The 23333-nt window shown below is 35.5% G+C and overlaps 1 protein-coding gene across 10 annotated transcripts in view; it reads right to left on the bottom strand.

Moving 5' to 3' along the window:
- Positions 1–23333, bottom strand: part of LOC311440453 (uncharacterized protein) — a 509298-nt gene that overhangs the window by 450910 nt on the left and 35055 nt on the right. For 2 of the 10 annotated variants that reach the window (XR_014695414.1, XR_014695419.1), the window contains exon 2: positions 6462–6547. The exons of 6 other annotated variants lie outside the window; for them this stretch is intronic. The gene's annotated coding sequence lies outside the window, so the exon portion shown is untranslated. Of the gene's footprint in view, positions 1–4225; positions 4463–6461; positions 6548–23333 lie in introns of those variants that run through there. 2 more of the 10 variants (XR_014695418.1, XR_014695422.1) reach the window with 2 other exon arrangements.

The raw sequence follows: 23333 nt of genomic DNA, 5'->3' as shown, positions 1-23333 counted from the left end.
GTTGTGATTGTTTTTAATGCCCTACAGCAATCTTAGAAAAAAAAAATCTAGTGTGTTATTCTCAGCATATATTTTATACACCTGCTATTAGTACAGCTATTTTTCATCTTTAAACATGGACATGAAGAACTGTGGTTTTAGTTACTTGCATTTCCGTTAGAAATATTGTTTAGAAATGAAATAAACTCTAACCTCAATGAGACACTAATTCAAAGATGCTGAGACTAATGCAGTATCTAGATAAACATATGATCTAAAAAAGTCGGGAAAAGCTTTTATTAATATCTATTTCTAATTTCCTTCCTTGCTCCCTCTCCTCTCTCTTCTGATTCTTAGAGTGCCTATGTATTCCTTATTCATCCAAAGCGTTTTAGTGTTGTGTCAACACAGGCTCCACTTGGAGAGCATCCAGAAATACGGATCTTCAGTGCATCCCTGTTTTGCCCTCCAGTGTTCCAAACAAAGACAGGCAGAATTTAGCAAGTCTTGCAGGAAATTGTTTCATTTGAAGTTTCGCTTGATCTTAGCTGATAGTTTTCTGGGAGAACCAAGCTATATTGCTCTTAATAATAACGAACTATCAGATTGCATGAAATCTTTGCAAGGGGGCAAAAGGACCTATTGCTCATTCATCCTTCTCCCCTGATTTCTAACATCCCTAACTGGAGCTCATGGGTTTTATCTGCAGAGCCACTCAATAAATCGGGCCAATGTCTTTATAGGCTAAGCCCACCCAGGAAATTGTGTTAAACCTTTTTGTGCTCTCTTTAGTATTCATCTGCCAAGTTTTCTGCTATAATCATAGCCAACTTGCCAATTTAATTGTTAGGAAATGGGCTTTCTTCAACCATTCCATTTGTTTATTTTTACTTTATCTTGAAATTGTATATGATAGTCTTCCATGTTAAATTTCCCTGGACAGTTTAACAGTTGTGTGGTATTTCTAAAAATGAAAAACTAAAAATTGACTGGCTTACAGTACCTATAGGACAGATTTCTTCCCATGGGAGGTTTCTCTTCAAACTTTATATCATTATATTAACTATGTTGAGTTTTGTTGGAATTTCTATGTTTTAAATGTTCCCTTTTCATTTTTATTTGCTACTTTAAGAGCTTTTATTATGTTAGTAACAGAACAAGACAGGTAAAGGTGTAAATTTATGACCATTGCTTAAAGATCTTTATTAAAGTATCATTAAAGATTGTATTTCTTCTAAGAATTCTCTAAACTAGAGCTTTGGCTCATTCCGTCATGTACTTAGTCATAGCTGGTGAAATTTGGTTATGCAACATGCTTTCTTCCTCTTCTAGTAAAGGAGATTTTTTGTCATGCTATGCCAATTTCCATACAACAGAAAGTAGCAATGAGTAATTAAAATAATTTTATTGGAAAGCAGTTGCTGAAGGGTTGTTTTGCCAAAAAGTCAAACTAGCTATTTAATTGTACTAACAGTGTTATATAGAACAAAGAATATCCAGGAGGAAAAATTGGAACTATATTTGCCTAAAAGTAGTCCTGCCACTACAAAGCATTATATTCTGGAGCAGTTTTCTCAATCTTATTCAACATCATCTAGTTATTAATTCAAGGTGGTACTTTCAATGACACTCCCTTGGAGGGACGTTAGACGTGCACTTGTATGATCTCCACCTTGTATGAAGAGAATTAATAAAAAATGAAGTTCTTCACTCTGAACTATTCCAAACTAGGTATTTTCATTTATAAATCTGTTTATTTTACTTTGACAGTCTGAAGGTTAAATTAACTCTTCAGTTTTCTGTTCTTTTACTGTGCAACTATTGGAAAGACTTAGAACATACTGCTGCCTCTTAAGGAAAGCTATAACATATGGCACAAATGTTAATACTTTAGCACATCTAAGTCATGGACTCATCAAAAAAATTCCTGAGCTGTGATAAGGTTTGTAAAAGGTCTTGATACAGAGCTACTGTAAATAAAAATGATTTAAGATGCTAATTCAAAATAGATAAAAAATTTCTGTTGGGCATTTTGAATGCCATGCAGTATTGCCTTTGCATTCCACAACACATGACTAGGCACCTCCAGTAGAGATACTGTTCTTGAGTCAGAAACTGAAAGGAATTAGATTGTTTTCTTTCCTTCCTGTAAATGTACATATTTAAGGATTTGATTCCAGTACTGGATTTCTGCAAATGCCTAAACAGAAGCAAAGGTTTTGATGACCCTGACTATGAAAAAAAGCATAAAAATGTATTGGTCATGCATATCCCTTTGCCCTTCTTAGTAATAAACTATAAGTAGAATTTGGGACATACTCTGCATCACAGATTTTGTAATCACCTCCTCCACATCATTACTGAATCTTAATTGGATTCACTTGGGAGGACAGTTTTCTAAACAGTGAGGCTTTTCTGAAAAAGCTAAAGTTACAGGGCTTTTAGCTGAGGTTACCAGAATCTATATGGGGAATTGCAGATCATTGCAGTTGTATCACAAAATGCATATGCTGCACTGGGCAGCTACCCTGAGAGCTTTTTCTGGACTAAACCTGTAAAGTAGAAAAGTATTGGAGATATTTGCTACAAGCTCATAAAGAAATGAGTCCAGAGCCTTTTCAATTATTTGTTCCATGTTCTAGCTGATAAACCACAGCGTATTTATTATAGTGCTTATTTCTCATTGTTCAAAATGTACTTGCTCATCATGAAAGACTACTATATTGTAACTAAATGTAAATCTTAAATACACAAAGTCTTATCAACTATATGTAGAATATCTTTTAAAAGTATGTCTTCAGCTAGAGACTGACTACTTGCCTTAATTTATGCAAATATAGCCTATAGCAAAAAGCTTTGTATATTTGTTTCCCTATGGTATTAGTGTTCACAAAATAGGACATTCTTTCAAGGGCATTTTATAAACGCAGAACTATAATTTATATAGCAAATTAAAGCTCATACAAAATGTGTGCACCAAGGTACAGATTAACATATTTAATTTCAGTATTACCTGCAAACCTATTTTTTTCCATGCACTGCTCTAATTAGCCATATAAAATCAAGTCAGTATATCGTAAGCAATTATTTTAGTGGGAGTAGAAAGAGAATCTGAATTAAATATATGGTAAGAGATATTATCTTATGGAAATTAATATACTCATTTGTATCAAGAAAAATGTGTTCTAGTTAAATTTTATAAGATAGTTTGGAGTTCAAAAATGTGACTCATGTAGAAGTTGTAGTTTTATAGTTACTAAGATGTTAGACTATGAAACTGCTTTTAAGATCCTTATTAATGTGCCAGTGCTCATTCTTTGATTTCTACAGATTGTCAGTAACTAATAATGTCATTTCATATTGTGCAATTTCTCCGATTATGAATATTCACTCCCCCTACAGTCAAATGCTTAAATTGTTAGCAACTCTGTGTTAAAAGAAGCTCTTCTTCCATCATTTAAATGTATATGTCATACTTGGTTCTTTATATTTTTTCTTAACTATACACTTGAGAGAATTATATGATGGTGAAAAAGTGTAATTTTGGTTCAATGAAATCTAAAAATAATCTGATAAAAAGTAAATTTGTCTTTCCCATTTTATCCTCAAAAAGTCTAAAGCTATGGATGAAAATAATGTTTAGGGAATGAGAAAACAAAAAGTGATCCATGTAATAATGAACTTCAGCTGTCTCCTCCTAATGCTGTTTCCAATTGTGATGAGATTCAGACAGCAGAAACCATTTTCTAGCAGCACGAGCATTTAGCTGATCAAGCTGCTGCAATTCAGAATTTTACACTCAATTTCAATTGTAGAGTCAGCAATACGTGCCATAGTTAAGTTCCCTTTACAAGAAGGATAACAGACCCAGACATTTATTCCCACTCCTTGCTCGCAATCTTAGGATCTCCAGTGAAGACCAATACTAACCATATGGAAATCTGATGCCTGTATAACTATCTTGTGGCTTTAAAGCAACTCCTCCCCACTTCTTAGCACAGAAGTTGCTGTCTGACACAGCTGCTTTATACCTCCCACTCAGTCCTGGGAGAATGATAATAAGGAATTTTATTATTTGGAAGGGGCCCGCAAAAACAAATAAGATAATAAAGCCTTTGAGAAGAGAGGTACAAAAACATGAATTCCATTTTTGCCTTTCTGCCTCCAGAAACACACAAGAGTAGCAAAAGTGCAAGAAACTTCTTGGATCTAGAAATGTAAAGAAGTCTTCTCACCCCATGAAAAGTGAAAGCTTTGGAACACTTTAATGTTTCGTATCTGGATAAACCAGTGGCCACTACAAAAATACAGTAAAAAAAGCATGTTCTAGTTCTTCCTTTAATATTCTCACACATCCCAGTTGAGCATCCTGGTTACTTGGAAGTCAGAGGTAAGTCATTCACGAACTTCCCACTGAAGCCTTTTCATCACATGTAAGCAGGAAATTTTCATAGGATGAACCTGTACATGGACAGAGCACCAACTACTGGCCAGTCTTAAGCAGTCAGCCAGTATCAGGAAAAAAAGCATGTACACACACACGTATTCCTGTGAAACAGCTGCATTCAGACAAATCATCACCTCTAGAGAAACTCATTCTACTTTACAAATCCCACGTAGTTTCCCTGACTGAAGGAGGAATAATTTCCTATCCTCTATATTAAAGCGTACAAGTAAAAGTAAAAGAACTGTGAATAAAATATTTTTATTTAATAGTTCCCTTAACATTGTAGGACAAATTGGCAACATGGCCTCAACCCAACCTCTAGAAGAATGTGGAAGGACTTCAGATGTGACAGCTAAGCCTTGCACTCAACATAAAGAGCAGTAGGAGTGACAGAGAAAGTGGCAGACAAATTAAAGAGCTACCTCTGTTTTAGCAATTTTTTGTGACAGCATTTTAAAAGTTTGCTGGGCAATTGCTCTAAAATGACAGTGTGCTGCTGAGCTGGTAGTGCACTGAGTACATAAAAGAACTTGTCAATAACTATTTCAATAGGGACTTTCAAACTCACAAGAGCTTCAGTATACATCATTAAAATATTAAATTCTTTCAGCTTTCACAGATGTAAAATTTCTGCTGCACCAATTTTGCTTATTATCTATGACCTTTCAGTTTATGGCATAAATGTTACAAACTTAGAGACATCTCATTTCTATACATTAGTTAGTAGTTAGTTACTAGTTCTGCATACTGCTGGGTTAAGGCAACACACTTGTAGCATCAGAAGCAAACGATGAGTGCTCAAACAGAGAGCTTTAGGCTTAGTGAGGCGATTTTGCATTTATTTATTTCTTTTGCAGTTTTTTCAGCTAAGTCAAGCTTTTGTAAAGAATTTATTTCCATGTGATACTGAAAATGCATTTTAAATGCATTTTCATCTTATTGTAATAGAAATGATGTCAAATATGAGTATGCCGTGATTTTATTTCAAAGGAAAGTGGCTTGCTTACAAAGCAAATGCAAATATGGCCATGTAACAGAAAATATTCAAGTAATATTACTAGAGACTGGTTTTGCATCTGCTCTATATTACTTACTTTCTGCAAGCTTTTTCATACTTATTTGCTCAAAATTAATATTGTTCCATGTTGGCATTTTAGAGCACAGCCTCACTTGAGTCAAGTGAGTCAATATTGAATATTTCAATAAAAATGGAGTGGAATTTTTCTCACAAACACCAGAGGTTTTCCAATCACTTTAACAAGTACTGTCGTAATCTTCCCAGCCAAAGTGACTAGTGACATTTTTCATCACATTCCTTTGGCTGATAAAGTATTAGAACAAGAATGATCCAAAGTTAGTTTATATCAGAATTATTCAAGTGACTCTAATATCTTTGGTAACAAATTTTAATCCTGGATAAAGTCTGCTGATGGAAGACAGATAAATACAGACAAAGATAAATACTGTTTTCCGCTTCCATGTCATCAGTTTGAACCTATTGTATTTTACTACTGTCCAAAAATCACCACTGCTGTAAGCTGGTCTGTGTGAGGTTACTAATAAGAAACTAGTACTAAAAGAGACAGAAGATAATCTGAGATATACAACAGTTTAGTATTTTGTTATATACTGAAAAGACGGTTCATGAGCCATATAAGATTCACTTCTATCCCACGAAACGCATTTAATGCTAGCATATAAATGGAAAAAAATGACTACTATTCAACAGGAATTGCTACCAACCACCATTACAAGTATTTCACAATGTGCTCTTTCCCCATTCCTTCATATGGATTGGTTCTTTGCTCATGGCATGCTCTCATGATTCCTGTTTGTGTGCTTGACTTTGCATTCTGTTCCTATAGCACAGAGCCAGTGTGATACTCTAGTGCTGGTCACATGGATTTCCAGAATTTATTAAACATTTATAAACATTTCTAGTTTTTGAAAGCAACATACTGGGGTAGTACTGGTGGACCTAAAGCCAGTCCATTGTTTTCTGAAACTGTTAAAGTTAAAGCAACATAATACATACCTGCAGATAGGCTGTAGCTGGAGCAAGCATGTACCCCATACTAGAATATGCTCAAGCCCAGATTCCAATCAGTTTATGCATTTGGCCTGGAAATAGGTGGGAAAGATGTTATCTGCGAAATCATACCCAGTTCTGTAGTTAGAAACCATACTGGAAATCCAGAGCAGTGGCTCCAATGTGTCGAAAAGTCCTGTACCTATCTACCCCAGTCCTTGCCCTCCACCTGTCTAAAGATACCGCAGTGTTGAAGAGCAGTTCACATGCTGTCATGCAACCATTCACAAAATATATCAAATCTTGCACCTGAAGACTTTCTTTCACTTCAAAAAATAAATAAATAATTGTTAAAATGGATACTGCAGTATCTAGCTTCATGTGAGTTAAGCACAGCATTACTATAAATTCATACAATTCTCTGAAGCTCAGTTCTACATCAGGTACCACAAACAAATATGCAGTAGGTCAGGTATTATGTTGAAATGATAATCTGAATTGTAAGATGTTTAGTGAAAAATGATATAATGTCACTAAATTTTAAGCACTTAAATGCATGATTAAAAAAAAAAAACTTTATACATCTGAATGGTCAATAACTTTAACCTCTTCAAACATTCAGTCATCATCATGGATTTTGTAAGAAAATGACCAAAACTCACCACACAGCAAAGAAGTAGAATTCTTTTAAAATTTATAGTGGTTATAAAACAATTCACAGAGTGATCCCCATCACTACATATAAAATTTCATTTTGAATATTTGTACCATATCTTCAATCATGTTCACGTTGAGTGAAATACAAAAGCAACCATACAGAATTTAGATAATATTCACATTATCTTATATATCAACTATTATATTTATTACGAAATAAACAAAATACACAACATGAAGTAAACAAAATACACAACATGAAGGAAATCCATCAGTAAGAGAACAATTTTCCTTGCAGTAGATATTTCTGTCAATGAATTAACTTCTCCCTAGTTACTACAGTCCAAATGGAGTGGCAAAGAATGAGTTTTGTAACACATGGGCTTGATCTGCATTCAGGCAAAATCAAAATAAATGGGAATCTTGTCTAGGACTCTGATTCTGAAAATGCTTACACATGTGCCTAACTTCAGACTTAAGCAGTCCTATTGAAGTCCGCAGGGCCACATGCTTAAAATTAATCCCATATAAATTTGCAGGATCAGGGCCTAAAGATTGAGTGCAAAACCAAGCCCTGTGTAACTATGGCCCAGGGTTTCCAAGAGAAATTACTTACAGAATATTACTTTAAGAGTGCAATGTCTAATTCTCCTAGTCCCCTTTGAAAATCTCTTTCTATTCCCCAGCTATTTCCTGAATATTTCAAGGCTCCTATGGGCCAGGCACAAAGAGCACAGACATCCTCACTGCCTTAACCAACTCCAGGATTCACGTGCTGTACGAATAGTTTTGTTCCAGATCAAGTTCTAAACTTTATCTTTGTTCTCTAATATGGTAATGCTAACCCTGTATTCATCAGTGCTTTGGTCTATGGGAACATATGCTTGTAACAGTTACATAGCGTCACACAGGAGGGAAAAGATGATTTTGTGACAGGCAAATTATTGCTATATCTCATTAGGAATGTTATGATCCTGTGCTGAATTAAGACATGCCAATTGCAAAGTAGTAATCATCACATAATCATCACAATGTTGCTATATTTGAATATCAGATAAGCCTACCACCAGAACAGCCCATTGTCACCTACCAGCTTGGAATACAGAGAAGATACTGCCTACAGTGATTCATGCACAGAGAACAGAAAATACATACTACAAGTACCTATTAGGACATGTATTTAGTAATTTGTTTCTAGAAGCCTGTGATTTTACACTTGAAGAGTGGAATATTTTGAAAGTGTCTGAGCCTGCAAGGAATGGTGCCTGATCTATTCAATAATGTGGTATTTAACTCCTATGATGTGATGGCCAGTCTGGCAAAATTATATGAACCTTCAAGCCCAAGTCAGTTATTCTACACCATTTTTCTTGGCTTTTATAGTGGAAAATGCCACTATACTGATGTTTGATTTCTTTATACTGCTGGTCCAGTTCAGTCAGTCTTTGTTTAACAAAATAATTGTACACTCCAAACGAACGAGTCTTCAGACACAACAAAATTGTCTCTGACTCAAGTTCCATAAGGGGTTCAAAATCTATACTTGACAAAATTCTCTCTCATGTAAGGAGGTGTAAATACCTAATACATAAAAATCTGGGGAAGAAAAAAAAAAAAAACTCCTCAATTATCTCACCCTAAAGGTAGTTCTTCATTTATAGGTGGCTAGAAGGTGATTACAAGGAGATTCCAAGACAGAGTAATGTGAAAGAAAGTATCTCTGTTGCTAAAACTTACTTGCAAAACTGCAAGGTCATTTGTGACATTAAAAAACTCGGTCCTCATTTGCCCTTTCAATGCCCCTGAAACTCCTGCAGACACTATGGTGCAGACCTGCAATACAGAAAGATCTTAAAATTATGTAGAAATTTTCCATTTACTAATGTGCTTGAGAATCATTCAGCTTCATAGATGAATGATGGTTTTCCAGGCTTTCCAGCTCTGTCTTATTCTCCCTCCCCTGGACAATCTCATCTGATTACACATCCTTGCTTGCTATTATTTAAGGCTTTTTGCTCCCTGAGCTACACCTCTTAAAATTTAATCACAAAATAAAATGAAGAAACACACAGTTACTAATCTAGACCTAGATATTTTTCCACCACTACTGAAAAGGTCTCCCATAATAAACCAGATGAGCCTAGTGACATTAAAAAAGTGGAACCAGCACTTCCTTTTCCTTTAATTTTTCCTCAGAAGTAAAAACAAAATAGGAAAGAAAAGAGTATAGGAGACAAGAAAATAGGTTCTATTTCTCTAACAGGAAATATGTTTTTACAGTCCATATAAAATTTTCATTCAGAGAATCTAGAAATGAGAAAAATGCTTTCCCATTGGGCCTGCATAATTATTTCAGCGCAACTACCAATACTTCCCAATTGATCTCTGCTATCCCTTCTCCCATGAAACCAATGATGAACACCTATACTGAAGGACCAAAGCTTTCTTTGGATGAGTAATTCCTCAAGGTCCTGTACTCATAGATACCAGCTCTGTTTTTCTAGATACTAATATAGATAATTCTGTACGTCTTACCATACAGCACAGAAGACTTCCAAATGTCTCTGCCTGATGCTATGGCGCACCTAATGCTAGTTCCATCTGAGCTAAAGTGGTCCTGAACATCTCCTGATAGTTCAGTTGGTCTCATAAGTAATTCTCTGTCCCCACACTGTACTGCCTTTACTGATCTTACGTGGAACTTTACTGGATCTGAATTGACATGAAGACAAAAATTTGGGGCCTCCTACTTTATATTATGCATGCTGTTATATTTTCCTCTGACTGACACAGGAAAAATAAAACACAAGTGTTTTTTTGTTGTTTTGTTTTGTGTTTGTTTGTTTGTTTTTTTTCCTAGTATTTAATTGCCTAGTATCATGCATTTTCAATGCAATCCTGAGTTACATTATATTAGGTGAGTGAAGAATTGATATCATATGTCAAGATGTCACCTGACAATTTTTTTTCCCACTAAGATTACAAGATCACCACAAATAATTTAAATGAAATCTGAAAGCAGATGAATGAATTTAAACATCTAATTCACTAAGAAGTAAAACTTTAAGTCTAAAGGACATACATGTACGTCACTTCTGGGTGATTCCAAGGGAATCTACATTTTTCACAAGAATTTTAGCATCATAGGAAAACGTGACAGTAGTAATAATACATGATATTATACAGTGCAAGACAAGTTGGACAAATTACATTTGCTACTGAATAGATGTGGAAAGAGTCTGTACTAGAAGACTACCTGCTGGGTCACAAACATACATCAGTAATGGTTTGTCTTCAGCAAAAGAAAAATTGCCATTGTCATATTCCAAAGTGAGTATAAATTGTTTCATTATAAACTCCCTGTTGGTTCCTGCTTAACTGAGAAATCATTCAATCTAAATTTATCTTTCCTCTGCATGGCTTTGCTGTGTCTTGGTATCACCAAACTCCACCTCAGTAACAAAAACATTATTCCCTTAAAAAACAGACCACACTCTTGATCTTTAGCAACACTGCCACATGTTAACTCCTGGTTTCTGCCACTTAGTTCTATTCGCAGTATGAGGCTCCCAGTTGCACAAAGTCACTGCTTCATTGTTACTGATTCACAAGACAATCTCTACAAGCTTTCACCATGCTCAACAATTAGACATTTACATTTCATATGCAAGCATATTAATATAAATATTTTGAAAACATAACATCCATTTTCTATTTACAGGATTTGCTGTAGTGTCAATGGAGAGAAAATCTCAGTCTAGGTTAGCAATTACAGATACACTTTTTCCTCCATTCAAAATGCTTTTTATTTCCTAGTAAGCTGACCTGCTTAAGTAATGCCACTTAAATGTACATAAAACAAATATGTTGCCTTTGTGGTTCTCATTTGCATTTTTTACTCTTCCATCACATTTTTAGCATCTGATGGAATAAGGGTAAGTGAGAGCAAAGACTCAAAGAGAACTATGAAGCAACCACTCAGCCATCATCAAGGCTCCCTTTAGTGCAGGAGAGTCTTATTGTTTTCTCCAAGAGCTCCACTGAGGAAGGCTTTGTTGAGAATAAAGTTTTTTCATGCATAGTGCCATGAAGTGTCAACCTGAAGCAGTATCATTTCCACCTCACTTAGACTCACAAACAGCTCTATTATATCAACAGGAGCACGGCTGAGAAAAGTGAATGAATCTGGGCACTCAGTAAATACTTATCTCCTAGATCTTTGTTATACTTGCATTTATTTGCATTGGAAACTTAATAGGTTTGATTTTTGTATGTAAACATCTGTCCATATTTATAAGGGGGTAGAGTTGTTACAAACAAAATGAAAGCCAGGAGTTCTTTCCTCTCTTAATGAGAGACTACAAGCAAGATGTCACAGAACACTTCCTATTAATTTAATCTCAGAGGAGTAAGAACATATTCTGTATTTTACCACTCTCCACTGGAAAAATTTGCATCTCATTCTTTAAGAAAGGAGGTTGGAAGAGAGGATGTTACTAAAAAATGAGGTGATCCAATCTTTCCTGTGTCCAGTTTCTCCTCATTCTCACTGCCCAAAGTGACAGACAACTCAAACACTAATTTGCACAGGCAAACTAAACCAAGGGGTAGGTGCTGTCTCAGAAGACAGCAGGAAGGCAGAATTGCTTCACTAATTATGGTGATCAGGGGCATCCTTAAAGCATATCATTCATTCTTCTTTCATAGAGTTTTACAGAAGAGGAAAACCAAGAAAAGACAGATCGGAAGTATAGAAACATCTTTCTGCTTTTTTTTTTTTTTTTTTTTTTTTTTTTTTTTAAATAATCCGTGATTTACTGGGTTGGCAGAACATTGCTTCTTCCAAATCTCTTGTTCTAAACAGATTTTTCCAGTTCCTCTACTATACTGGGAAATTTTGGAAAAACAGATGAAGTAGAAGCCTCAAATGATGAAAAATGACAGTTTACTTCCAGGTGACCCTGAGGTCTCCTTCCTACCCCTTCCAAATTAAGAAGGAAGCTTGCAGTCTTCTGTCCTATGCAGAAATTTATAGAAAATAAGTGTTGCAACATGGCTTCTATTCAGTTAAATCTGAATAAGGGTTCTTTCCTGTAAGAAGAAAGAGAATCCAAGCTTGCTACAGCCCTCCTCTTGCTGTTTTTCAGTTCAATAGCATACAATGGAGAAACCATGGGTGTTCCTGAAACAGTCTGCCTCTCCCCACCGGCAGCTAGTAGGTCCCAGCTAGTCCAGCTGTGGCTAATTTAAGAAGTCACAGGTGCAGCAATAATCTAGCAGCAGGAACTGAGTCATTGTGGATATTTTTTTGGATATCTAACTGCAGCTACAGACTGAAATCTGTCTCAGGTATGAAATTCCTTCAGATCCAGGAAGACAGTTAACCCGAATCTTCAGCAGAGACCTCAGACATTAGAGACTCAGAATTAAACTGTACGAATTTTGGACATGTGTGGTATATTCTGTTATTCTGGAGTTTCCCAAGTCTTAAATTACATAAAAATTAAGAGTGTGAGTAATAAAAAGCAGTGACAAGTGCTGCTTTTTTTTCCTGGTACTGGCTTAGCTTTCCTATTGGGAAAAGTAGTGCATGAAATATTATTAGATGGTTTGCTGTAGCTGCATGATATCTGTTTATTAAAACCCACTGATGTAACTAAGAAGCATAAACATTACATTTGCCAACAAACCTATTGCTACAGAAAAGCACACATCATCACAGTTAGTCTTCATAGGGGTATGTTCCAGAGAGACTTGTATTAGGACAATCAATAAAAAAATAAAAATAAAAATTTAAAAACAGTACTTCATGATATTCAAGCAAAACTTCAATCTTCCTTTCGACAAGCATTTTAAAAAAGGAAAGAAGAAATGATGTATTTGAATATAAGTACCTTATTTAAAAAAAAAAAAAAAAAAAAAGGTAAAAGAAAAAAGATTTTCTGTTAATCCAAGTCAAGAGCAATAACTGTGGACAAAAGAAATGCATTCAAAAAACACTGCATTTAGTGTTAGGACCTCACTTATTCCAAAGCTACTCAAACCAGCAATCTCTTAATGAAGTATGGCTACATAATTCAGATGCAAAAATGAAGTGTTCACCTTGTGAGAAAAGCAGCACAGAGAATCTATTAAAGGAGGAATGAGAGCTGGAGGACACAAGTTAGGAAAACAATACAGATAAAATACGAATAAACAAAGAACCAGTGCACATTTGATTTCAGAAAACTTTTGAAAAACAATAGTTGTGGGAAAAAAATAAGAGTAGAAATCAAAACAAAGCTTGTTTTCTGACTTTTTCCTGCCAAGACCAGAAAAAATGCAGATAGAAAAAAAGAAAAGCAATATCTGAGGATGATGTGAACACACCAACTGGCAGGCTGGAGAGGGAGTAACCGAAGGGACTTACAAGGTGAAAAACATTCTGAGTGCCAGGAGAAATGACTTGTATGTTAATCATTCACAATCTGGGAAAGAATTAAAATGCCTACCGATTCCTCAATGATCATCGATTCTGGACTTTATTGGTATGAATGTTATTTAAATAGAAAAACACAAAAAAGAGTTAATTTTTTTTCTGTTTGCCAATACATTTCAGTGCAATCATTATTCAACTAACATGAAGTCCTAAGTAGAAAAAGTTCTTTTGTACCTGAATCTTTTTTTCCACTACAAAATTAATCTTCTCAATCTATCTGCACATTTAAGAAAATATCTTTTGAATTAAAAACATACTGAAAGATCACTTTAATGACATCCTTTCCAAGACCTCTTCTCTCTCCAATTCTGTTAATTCTAGCTGTTTGTAATTGCATGGTCATAGCAAACTATAAACGTTGTGGGGGGGCTGGAGGGGTTTGGAAAGGGCATCTGGTTCAAGGTTAAGCTGAGATAAAGCCCTAACTTGCTTTATACTTATCTATGTCTCATCTCAACTGCCTGATATGACTCTATCTTCTTGCTGAGCTGTGTTATCTGATTTTGATAATATGCATCAGTTGACAGACTTCTTGTTGGGGTGTATTCCTGCCACTGTAGTTTCAAAAGCTGGCTGCAATGAAGTATGGATAAATATTTAGCAAACCTAACGATGTTTGGAAATAATTGTACTAGTCTTTTTTTATGGTAAACTATCCGACATTCGGTAGTTTTCAAACACAGGTCAGTTAAACCTGCTTTTTGACTATTCCCAATTAAATTAGGGCTTCATTAATTTCTAGTTCATTCTTAACAGTCTTGATACTTTTATCTAAATCCATACTATTTTAAACAGACTCTGCTGCTTAAAATGCCCTACAAAATCTTCCAAAAATATTGGAAAAGCACCGGGAGCACATATTGAAGTGGGAAAAATTAACAGCAGAAGAAAAGGCTCTAGGGCCTTTACTTAAGACAAACACTGTCTTGAGTAAAGAACAGAAGATGGCTTGAAAGCTCAGATCAGGTTTTGAGAGTATTTCAGATGAATTTTGGAACTAATAGGTAGTGATATTATCCAAGCCACCAAACTTTGAGAGGTTTTTAAAGGATTCAGGCTTTGGCCCATGTCAACGCAAAAACAGTTATGTTGATTCTAAAATACTTTTGATTTTCAGCATTACAGAAACAGCTGACAGTGCTATACTATTAAAGACTGTTTATAACTTCAAGCTTGAGCTGGAATGGGGCCAGAGATGCCTACATCTGTTATTATACTTCAGTGATCACTTACTCTCAGTAAAGAAAAGTAATGGTTTGGATTTTTTTCTGTCCTATTCTGTGCCAATGCTATTCAAAGAAACCCTTGTCTTCTGCCTCCCATCAACCATGTTAAAATGTATTCTCCTGAACATACGTATTTATTTATAAGAATGGATTCAAGGAATACTTTGGTCTATATTCAGACCAAAGAATACAGCACATACCAGTAGATTCCACTTACGGTGCTTCTGCAGTACCCATACCTGGCATGTTTTGCCAGATTTGATTTATCAAACAAAGCCATAGTAATTACCACAGGACAATACTATTCCCAGAAAGATCCTAATTGTAAAATACTTACTTCTCTTTGATTTGGTTTATTCAATTTCTTAAGATTAAACCTTATTAAAAGACAAATAGCCATCATTACGTCCATTACACAACATACAAAATATGTAGGTTTTGTCACTCCACTACTTTTTTTGATGGCAAAAGTAAGTTTTCCAAAAATAAGACAAAAAACTATTAATGGGCTATTCCCTCTTCTGTTTTTCATTCAGCATCTAAATATTTAAGGTAATCCAAAGCTTAACTCCACATATTATGAAAAATACCATTTAAAATGAATTTATGTTTAACATGACCTATAAAACCTTTTTTCTAAGCCTCAGTTGAGGTATCAGTTGCTTAAATATATTCAACACATTTAGCAGAATCCTACCACCTCTCCTATCCTCATTTAATTAAGAATTACTTTTGTCAGCCACAGGAGAACCAGAAGAGCTTTCTTTTAGTTATTCACAAAGTGGTAAAATAACACATGCAGATACAGCAGCTGACAACATAAGCAGGGTCAGTATTAGGACAAACTGGCCAAAAAGAGCAGCTTTTGGCATAATTTTAATCAGTCCTTGGGTACATGAAATGTCATGGAGTTTCATATGAAATGAAATTATCCCTTTCTCTTAGCTTATTTCTGTTCCAAGTAATCCTCTAACTCTTTATTAAACATTATCTTTGCCATCTGCTCTGGGTGAATGTTCAACACCTTGCAGAAGAACTCGGGCTGATTGGTTTTTATGGGCAACATGATCTGAGTTTTATGCACATACTTAGGATTATGTCAAGGACAAAGAGGATGAATAATCCATTAACTATAATAAGCAAGAACCCATATCAGCACAGCTAGAACATGTGTTATGTTTCAAAAGCAAAAGATGAATTAGAGATAGGCGGATCATAAAATACCCATAACCCAGGACCCTTTCTATACTAGGACATCATTTCCATACACACACACTCCACTAAACAGCATTTCTGGAAATGACGTTTCACTCCTGATGAATCAGACTTCTTAGTGCTGAAATGGCATTTCCAAGCCTACAACATGCAAAGAAATAACCCTGCTGAATTTGACATTTCCTCTAACATGGAACAGATGGGAGCAAAATACCTGCCCTATGCATAGGTCTTTAAACCACATCTATATGGTTAATAGCAGAATGTTACTTTATTTGCATACTTTTCGGAAGCCTTTAAAATGAATCAGTATGGAGCCTCTGCCACGTAAAGTCACAGCCTACAAATTTACATTAAAAGAAGTAATTGTCAGAGGTTAGTCAAAAGTTGTTATTAATTAGATCCAATTATTGCTTCCACTCTTTGATAACCACAAACATTAAAATTAACGTTATCACTATTAGTCATAACATTCAGTGTGAAGTGTATCATCCTACCAAGACCTCATTTGCCGCAAAACACATAATTGTAAGAGTTTGGTTTCTTGCTCACAACATTTCATGTAATTACTCACCTCTTTCACCTTTACACAGCTGTTGCAATCATTTGTCTTCCTTTGGCTAACCCTTCAGACCAAAGTAGTTACCCTCTCTTCTACTATAAAGGTTTATGATCCCATAATGAACAACAATTATGATGGCATCTGATCACTGTGAGTAAATTAACGACAGAAAATATCTAGACAAGATATCTTTACTCATCTCCTTCTGGAAGGTTTGCACCAGATACCCTTGCAGCATGCTCTAGGATGTAATTACAGACTGGTGTTTTAAACATTTTCAGAAATTAGCAGATAATTATTTGACCCATAGTGAGCAGTATACTTACTACATATCATTCTATAACTGAACACATTTTCCACTGTTCTAAGTTATCTGGAACCTGTTTATTTCAGTAGAACTACGTTAATTTAAACCAACAGTGGGACCTATATACCTTTAGAATCAGTGACACTAAGGACTGTGAGAGAGGTGTAGACTTCTAACTATTGGATGCGCTACCACAAACTATGAGAGATGTCCAGCTTAAAGCTTTGACTGGCAATAGAAGTCAATATTATATTCTGGTATTCAAACCTCAGTACTTTACATGGTTAAGTTGGCCTGGGACTTTGACTCTTTTACCATCTCCTCTAGTATCCACTGGAAGCAAAACAAGTAGAAGACATACTAAAACTTTCCAACACGTATCGTGCTTCAGACCATTGCACCATACCACATTAGATTAGAGGAAGATCAGATTAGACCCTAACTCACTTATTATATGGGAACCTACTGAAGTTGCATACCCTAATTTAAATCTTCTGTGCTAGGCAACATATGAAAATCTACACAATAGCTGATAACACGGGTTCTTGATAAACTTGTTTTCCTAAACTTCAAGACTAGTGACCAGCTTAGAAGTACAACTTATGAACAACAACGACAACAAATAGAACTGAAATGAAAGAGCACAAAACAGCATTCTCTGAAATGGCGAACAATAACCTAGTGCATTTCTCTCCAAGTCCTCTTGCAATAGCCAGTATTCAGTGGTAATAAAAGGTAGGCAAGGCAGGATCCAGATACTAGATGCAACACCACACATTTCTGTTTTCTCTCCCTTTTCCTCTGCAGGAGCTCTGTGCCCAGGAATAAACCAAAAAATCCCATTTCTACTTCATCTCAAACACGAGCACAGAAGTCCTGGGTGCTGAATAAAGGAAGTGAAGGGGAATGCTATAAGGAGTCTTTCTACAGGCACTTCCAGCTGAGATCCCAACCTCCAACTGTGTTTGGCCCTATCAGAACCACACTTTACTAATTTGATCAGTTTAAACTTGCAGTCTCTCATTCCCAGATTTAAACACCCAGTGCATTCTGTTCAGTGAAATCTATTATATCCTTGAATACTTCTGTTTTACTGGAAAATATATGTACCAGTAGAATAAATATGACATAATATGGCACATGATTTTCTGACAGTGATGCAAAGCTCTGTATACATTTCCGTAATTATAGCCATATTTATGTCATGGAAGTTCTCATGTAAATGAATGGCTGCTTGACACACACAGGGAGTTCTTTTCGGACTGACTAGTCCTTATGGATTCCCCAGGTTGGAATGCAAACACCTTTAGTAAATGAAAGGATACCTTCAGAATAAATTGATATATACTATTCAGAGAAAATCCCATAAAGTAGAGGATACTTCTCCTCTCTGAGCAGACAGGAAAAAGGGTTTCAAGCACTCAAGTCTGGTCAAAGGTCTAGGCCATGCACTAGAAGGCACTCCCATCAGCTCTCATCCTAAACACTGAACTTCAGTGACTCTTAGGAAGTACAGAAAGAAGTTCTATTTTTTCCTGCTTATACTTCCATTAAACCTCTTTGACTTAAAGGTTTTTAAGTTCCTTTCCAGGTGTGCCTGTGGGAGAGTGTCAAGTCCCAGCCCAATGGAAATTTTAACACAAAAGATAAACGTAGCCTTCATTCTTGTCTAGAAAGTGACTCTTCCTTGCCTGCATCTTGTTTAAGTACATGCAGGACTTACCTGAGGTGGAAAGACAGTGGGATATGTGGAAGAACCCTCTCCAAAATACAAAAGTAGAAAGTATAAAAAGAGGAAAGTAAAAGAGTTAAGTAAACTGTTGAAGGGAAATAAAGATTTTATATAAATCTTACCTATTAGCATAAGTAATACACAAAATGGATTTGGTTTAGTTTACCAGCTTTTATCCAGATTATCCAGACAATCAGCATCTGGTTTAAGTCCACTATGCAACCATCTGTAGTAATGTCACATGAAGGATTATCCTTATCTGACATTTATAATGAATACGTGGATGGAAGAGGAAGGAGTGTGAAATGGAGTGCAATTGTTACAATTTTTAAGTCAGGTGAAACCACATCTTTACTTGCCAATTCTGATAAGCATTTAAGTATGTAAGAAAAAAAATTCCAACATATCCTCATTGATTTTTTTAAAGAAAAGCGGGGATATTGAGAAAAAATAATATATTCTTATATTTGACCTTTTACACATAACTAGAACATTATATAAAAATAATCCTCCATGTTCAGTTATGACATATGGGTGTGATCACACAAATAAAAAATAAAATCAAAGACAATCTTATCATAATCCTGTGAATAGGTAAGTATTTCCTGAAAGATCTTGAGTGCCTTCTAATCCTACTGAGGATAGGCCACAAGCACAAGAGGCAATGGGAGTAAGTAGCAAGAGCAATGGCAGGCTTTCCTGTTCGTAGGAGGAACATAATGTACAAAAACAGATCCGATATGCTAGAAAATAACCTGATTTATCTAAACATGGAGTGTTTTCTCACTAAAAAGTGAGAAGTATGGGGGCTGGAAACTTGGAAGGTGTGTGTTTGTTTTCCACCTCCAATAAATTTATATAGTATAGCCTTGGACACAGATTATGTGGCTATAATTCAGAAAATTTGGCTTCTCTTCCAGGCTATGTTATTTAGTCCATATCGTACAGCGTCCCAGGACAGCATCTACCTCTTGGCATCAATGTCTTCTCTCCACAAATGGTGACAGGAGAATGACCTCCTCTTGCTAAATCATGAGGGTGTGAAAAAGTGACAAGACATAGGAATCTATTACCACTATTAGTTTTAATGCATCAGAATATGCCATGAAAAAGCTAATTTTAGAAGCATAACGGAAACTCAAATCAAATCTTAGGAAATGTTTTGATTTGGGGGAGTGGGTTATCCTTTTGGGAGCAATCAAATATTCAGGATAGGGAAAATGAGAACATAGAATATATTCTATAGAAAACAAAGATGACGCAGGTAATACTACCTTTCGAAGAACAGAATTTGAATGACTCTAGGTTAGGTCAAACTCACCAAGAGAAATCGTTTTATCATAAGATGGCTAGGAGAAAGGTCTTATGAAGTCTAGACTAAGTGGTTTGAGGCTAGATGATATGAGAACATAGCAAATACTACTGTAGCAGAGTGTAACAGCTAAACAAACAAGGTAGATTGTGACAATGCCAACCACTCCTCCCCAGTTTAAAACAAGTCTGCTAAGTCACACAGCAGAAGTACCTTTTGCAAAGTCACAGATAATATCCAGGGTAGCTTAAGAATTAAGCCTCAGCCAGTTTTATCTAGTCTTAACAAAACCCTAGAATGATTGCTATTGGTCATGTAAGACATGGATATCCCATTTCCTTTGGTGAAATGGCCACAACTAATAGCTGGTATTAAAATAGGCTTCTTCATATGTATATTATTAAGTGTCACATGCTATGAAGTAGCCTGACTTTTTTTTTTTTTTTTTTAGACAACTAGATACTGCTGTTACCATGCAGAATGTTGCTAATGACTACGTTTTATAAATTCGTATGAGACATTTTTATAGCACATGCTGTATTGGCACCATTGCCCAATACTGTATGCAATTACTTTGTTGTTGCTGTTGTTGCTGAGGGCCAAGCTCTAACAAATTAAATTTAGAAAAGGGAAATAGGCTTATATGCAAATGGAATTAAATGCTGACACAAGGATAAAACTGCACTGGATTTAGATAGGGCTCTCCCCCCGACTTTTTAACCAATCATTAGATTTAAATTGAGCAGACAGATTCATCTTTGATTTAACTCCACTGTAATCAATGGAACTGTAGCAGGGACCAATATGTTTTTGACAGTTTTTATGCAACGGATATCCAGAATGAAGTAGATGCAAGATTTTTTTTTCTTATAATTTATAAAATTATTTCCCCATCCCCAAATCCCTACATCAAGGAAATGAGTTAGTGCATAAAAATGTATGAAGCAGGCAGCTGCATGCCAAACACCAATAACTGATCACAGACAGTGTAACCATAAACCCAAAGCCAAAATATTTATCTGACTTACCTGTAATCCAGAAAGAACTCCCTAATGGTGTAACTACAGCTGGATAATTGCATAGTTTATCCTCAATATATAAAAAACAATGAAGTGCACTTCTATATGTTTCTATAATATTTGTACCACATATAAATAATTGCTAAAATCAGAGAAACGTTCTTTGGTGATCTATTGAAGACATGGAAAGAATAATGATTGTTTGTTTGAACATAGCATTAGAGGAGATCCAGTAAACTTTTAGAACCCCTGGTTGTATATTGTGCCTTTATTACACGACTTCTCTTATACACACTTCCTCCCTTACCTGTCTCCACTGGCACTTCTTGTGGAAAGAACAAATTATTTATCAAAATACTTTGTAAATTAATCTAGGACCAGAGTACTCTGGCAACATGCACTGTATATGGAACTAATGAGGAACTAGGGATCGTTGCTTGTACCAGTCTGACAGACTCTGATTTTTTTGGCACCTTGTTTTTTGGCATCTAATCCTCTTCATTTTTCTCCCTCTTTCTAGTTTTTCATTGCTTCTTTTCAGCTGACAACTCATTGCCTATTCATTTATTCATGGGTCTTTTTTTTTTTTTTTTTGGTTTTGAGGATTCTTTATTCAATGGTAGGTTCAGAGGAACTACAGTTTGTTATTCCACACAGCCACTTCTCTGTATTAAAGCCATCAAATGATATAGAGAACCTTCTGTACAGGCATTAAGTTTACCCTTATTGTGTCACAGTTTGCACTTTTATAGGATTTTCTCCCACAAAAACAAAGTTCTGGCTTCTTTCTCACTGTACATATATAATACTGTTTTAGATAGCTGATAATGGTTAACCACCTATATTTAAAGGAAGCATTTGAAACCTTCTATGACATGGTCACTAACAGACAGAGTTTGCAGATGATCTGGCTGGAATACTACAGTAGTACGTACTTTTGAGGCCTAGAGAGACCCAGGGTCCACAATATGTAATTGAGAAGCCTATTGTCAAGAAAGAAGTCCACATATCAAAAAGATGTAACTGCTACAGTAGTATTATCCTCAGGTGGCAGAGTAGCCTCATGGCTATAGATTGCCTTAGACAATGACAGCAAAGCAGACAAATTTTGAAAAGAAAAACAAATTTAAAAGCAAGACTCACTTCAGATCGAACAGCAAAATATCTATTTACTATAGCTGCAAATGAATTAAAGTTTCTTTGTTCTTGTATAAGATTTGGACACCTTGGCTTATGTACATATAGGCAAAAGGTAAGAATCAAACAAGATAAATACCTAGTATTGTGCTTTGGGGAGGAAGAGGGAGAGATTACTGATCTTTGCTTACACTTGTTGTTCTGTATCAAATCACTAGAGACATATCAAAACAGTGCTTATCAGTACTATTATACTGAACAAAGGTACTAGAATCAGGTTTGAAGCACCTACAGCCTTTTTACTCCCCCCAAACAGACATAGTTGCTTTTTCCCCACATATCAAAAAATAAATAAATATACAGATTACTTGCTACCAGCACATTTTGCTTTACTGGAGATTTTTGAAATCATAATCAGAATTACTTTGGCTACATGCAGTCCTATCACAATATGAATAACCAAGAGAAGTACTGTGCTATCATTTATTTTAATTAAAAGCTAGTTCCAAAAAAAAAAGTTTAACTAAGTTATGAAGACTTAAGCCAATAGAAAGTGAGGAAACCCAATGCTTTCATGGTACACATCCCGCTTATGCATGCCAGAAAGAGGCGATCCTACCTTAGCAAGTACGTAACTTGCAACTGTATAACTTACAGGAAAGTTAAGGTTTTACTCTTTAGCTACTAGTACCTTCAAAAACATGAAACATAAAAGCCTAAGTATTCCCCCTTTTTCCAATGGTAAAGGTTTCAAGTTTTTATCCTGTTCATATTTGTTACCACTTTCCCATCATTTATATTTCATTGATTTCAAAACACAGAAAATGGTCCATCAAAATAAAACATTTTACAGATGTTACAAACCGTACTACAATCCTTCTAAACGTTCAGCAGGGAAACTACAGGCATTTTCAACTAATGCAACTCTATGCTTACTTTCTGGAGTGCTAGTCCTAAACATGCTGTTCTGCTTAGTGATTTGGTATGACCTGGTAGTAGCACACTCACTCCAGGTATTCATTCTTCTTACATGAAGAAAGAAGATTAGTAAATGGCATCTAAGATTAGCATGAATTCAAGGGTCTAAGTAAAACTAAGAAACAGGAGGCCTATTACCTAAGTCACATCCGTGTTAAGCTGCCCCTTGGAATATTACTAATATTAGTAAGAAAGTTTTCAACTGAAGCATTAGAAGCATTTTTTTTCCTAATCTTTAAACAGATTAAAAACAAA

The sequence above is a fragment of the Aythya ferina genome, assembly GCF_964211825.1.
Source record: "Aythya ferina genome assembly, chromosome: 8".
NCBI classification, from domain to species: Eukaryota; Metazoa; Chordata; class Aves; order Anseriformes; family Anatidae; genus Aythya; species Aythya ferina.
Note: the sequence above shows the minus strand (reverse complement) of the source record. Positions and strands in the feature narration are given on the sequence as shown.